This window comes from Bos javanicus, chromosome 13, assembly GCF_032452875.1.
Source record: "Bos javanicus breed banteng chromosome 13, ARS-OSU_banteng_1.0, whole genome shotgun sequence".
Taxonomy (NCBI): domain Eukaryota; kingdom Metazoa; phylum Chordata; class Mammalia; order Artiodactyla; family Bovidae; genus Bos; species Bos javanicus.
Genome location: NC_083880.1, coordinates 12,122,881 through 12,126,550, shown reverse-complemented (window position 1 = coordinate 12,126,550; position 3,670 = coordinate 12,122,881). Strand labels below are relative to the sequence as shown.

Sequence of the window (3,670 nt, the reverse complement as noted above, 5' to 3'; positions counted from 1 at the left end):
CTCCCTGGGAACTCTCAGCAAAGCCCTTTTCTAGGGAAGGGGAGGGAGGGGCCAGTGTGTTGTTGCCAACATTTTGGTGGCAGAGCCTGTGTTCCTGAGGTCAGGTCACAGTCAGGGAAAGATGCTCCTGTAAACCTCCACCGAGTGACTATTATTCTCTGTTCTGACAAGAAAGGACACGGTCCCCAGGGACAACCGTCACCCTCTGAGGTCCAGCCCTGGCTGAGATAGGGCAGATCTCAGCTGGCGGCTCCCTCAGGGCCAGGTCTCCAGACCCCGTCCAGCCGCCATCACTGAGAAAACCAGGCGCGCAGGATGCAACCAGTGCTCAGGCTCCTCAGGCTGCCTGTATGGCAGGTGAAGGAAGGGCAGGTCCCGCAGACGCTGACCCAGGCAGACGGCCGCTGCCATGAGGTTGCAGATGTGGGGGAGAGGGTCACCTCAAGGCCTGGGCCTGGCCAGTGGGTGGCACCTGGTGAGGGCTCTGGAGCCTGCAGGACACGGCCCCCAACCTGTTTCCTGGGCCCCTCAGTTCATCTGCCAGCCGGAGGCCAGATGAGCTGGAGGGCCCCTGGGAGAGGGCCAGGATCCGCTTCTTACTTCACTCTCCCGCCTGACGACCACCACTCCCCGACCACCTCTCCAGTGACCCTTTGCTGAGCTGGACCGCTAACGGTGGCTCATTGACAGTTGCTTGCTTGGGGGAGGGGCCATTACGGTGCTGACCAATGGCTGAGCGAGACCACTAACGGTTGCTCATGGACAGTTGCTTGCTTGGGGGAGGGGCCCGCTCTGGTGCCAGACCAATGGCTGAACAGGACGACTAATGGTCCCCCGCCCCCTGCCCCCCACCCAACTGCCCCACTGTTGCCTGGTAACGGTTTGGGGGAGACGGTGCAGAGTGACCCAGATGATTCGGTGGCACTGAATTACATATCCAGTGGACAATGTTTAGGAAGATAAAAGGATATTTAATGGATTTTGAAGAGATTCTATCAAAACATGAACTATTATAGTGAGGACAATAAAGAGGTAAGTCTCAGTTCTCCCAAATGATGCCAACTAAATGAGCAGCTGTTAGCTATAATCATCAAAATTATAGTGCAATGAGAAGCCATACTTTCCACAATTTTGGGGAAATTTTTATCTATTACAGACCTATTATTAAAAAGAAAATTATAACAATTTAATGAGCCAAATGAAATTTTTTCCATAAAAAACAATAAGTAGTTTCCTCCAAGTTGAAAAATTAAAAAGAGGAACTTAAGTCTCAGGTCACTGTATTTCTCACTTCTAGTAAGTATGTTGGAGCAAGAGATTTAACAAATATTTACTGAGAACCTAAATCTTTTTTTCAGCTTGAATGTCCCTGATGGTGTTTTGAGCAAGGAGACAACGGCTAGCATGACCAACAGTTCTGCACATGGAAAATCAAGGCACTAAGTAGTGAAATAACTCACTTTTTGGGAAAGAATTGAGCCCACTCAACAGGGAAACCTTCAATACTGGCCCATGTTCAGTTATGTTTTGATTTTTTTTTAATTAATTAGTTAATTTGGCTGTACCAGGTCTTAGTTGTGGCATGGGAAGTCTTTAGTTGTGGTAGTGGTGGCAGGAGGGAGCTAGTTCCCTGACCAGGGGTTGAACCTGGGCCGCCTGCACTGGGAGTGTGAAGTCTTAGCCACTGGACCACAAGGAAGTCTCTGTTGATTGTTTTAAGGAACTAAAGTAGAAAAAGAGAGGGATCAATATCTGAGAATGAGTAAGACATAGGACTCCACCTGGGGATGCCACATTGAAGATTTTGTTCAATTTTTAAACTCAGTTTTGTATCCCACAGTCCATATCTTTTTTTCTTTTCAATTTTTTCCTTCTTTATCCAGGGAAGCATAAAGAGTAGAAATAGCTGGCGATCCCTAAAGTGATATAATCTGAGGGCCACCTATGCTAAAGCTATGCTAACTCACTTCAGTCGTGTCCGACTCTGTGCAACCCCATAGACGGCAGCCCACCAGGCTCCCCCGTCCCTGGGATTCTCCAGGCAAGAACACTGGAGTGGGTTGCCATTTCCTTCTCCAATGCATGAAAGTGAAAAGTGAAAGTGAAGTCGCTCAGTTGTGTCCGACTCTTAGCGACCCCATGGACTGCAGCCCACCAGGCTCCTCCATCCATGGGATTTTCCAGGCAAGAGTACTGGAGTGGGGTGCCATTGCCTTCTCCGTGGGCCACCTAGGAAAGACCTTTACTCCAAATGCTTTCTCCACCACTGTCATGAAATTCTATCACTGGAGATCACTGGGGGAGGAACAGATATTGTGCCATCTTCAGGGGTCCCCCACTACATTGCATATATTCCTGGGAGACATGATAAGACCCTGGGCGGTCAAGGCCTGAGTCATGAGAAACAAGTTAGGCAGTTGTGCAAGGGATGGGTGAGCGAGTGAGCTGAAGCTGGGAGCAGAGGTTGGATGGGCTGTTTACTACTGTCTTAATCCAGCCTGACCTACAATTGTCTATACTCCTCCACCTCCACCCCCTGAGCCCCAGAGCCTTCCTCCATAATCTAGAACAGTGCACTTTAGCTCTGTCATTTCAGAGCAGTCCTTCAGGCTCCAAGCTGGGCCTCCCTCTCCTGGGCCTTGTTAGACTGCTCAGTTAGACTGATATAGAGACAATTATGCCGCCAAACAAAATGTTTCAAGCACTATAAAAAGAGAAAGAGAGATGGCAGTTCTTAAAAAAAAAAAAAAAATAGAATTACCATACGATCCAACAATCCCACTCCTAGGCATATAGCCAAAAAAGAGAAAAACTATAACTTGAAAAGATACATGCATCCCAGTGATCACAGTAGCACTATTTACAATAGCCAAGACATGGAAACAAACCTAAATGTCCACCCAGAGATGAATGGATAAAGAAAATGTGATGTATATATATCCATAGAATATTGTTCAGCCATAAAGAATGAAATAATGCCATTTTCCATTTGGATCTAGAGATCATCAGACTAAATGAAGTAACTCAAACAGAGAAAAACAAATATCATATGGTATCACTTATATGTGGAGTCTAAACTGTGATGCAAATGAACTAATTTACAGAACAGAAACAGACTCACAGACACAGAAAACAAACTTACAGTTAACAAAAGTTTGGGGGGATGATTAATTAGGAGTATGGGGTTAACAGATACACACTACTATACATAAAACAGATAAACAAGGACCTACTGTATAGCACAGGGAATTATATTCAATATCTTATAATAAACTATACTGGGAAAGAATCTGGAAAAGAATATTGTTGTTGCTGTTCAGTCACTCAGTCATGTCTGACTCTTGGTGACCCCATGGACTGTAGCGCACCAGGCTTCCCTGTCCTTCACTGTCTCTAGAGTTTGCTCAAATTTATGTCCATTGAATCAGTGATGCCATCCAACCATCTCATCCTCTTTTGTCCCCTTCTCTTCCTGCCCTCAAACTTTCCCAGCATCAGGGTCTTTTCCAATGAGTTGGCTCTTTGAACCAGGTGGCCAAAGTATTTGAGCTTCAGCTTCAGCATCAGTCCTTCCAATGAATATTCAGGGTTGATTTCGCTTTGGTTCAGTTCAGTTCAGTTGCTCAGTCATGTCCGACTCCTCGAGACCCCATGAATCGCAGCACGCCAG

At 46.6% G+C, this 3,670-nt stretch overlaps 1 long non-coding RNA gene across 1 annotated transcript; it reads left to right on the top strand.

The window, feature by feature from the left end:
- Positions 1–728: 728 nt before the first annotated feature.
- Positions 729–3,289, top strand: LOC133258956 (uncharacterized). Its single transcript, XR_009740209.1, has 2 exons — positions 729–1,032; positions 1,359–3,289. It is a non-coding gene; the product is annotated as an uncharacterized LOC133258956 (long non-coding RNA).
- Positions 3,290–3,670: the final 381 nt, after the last annotated feature.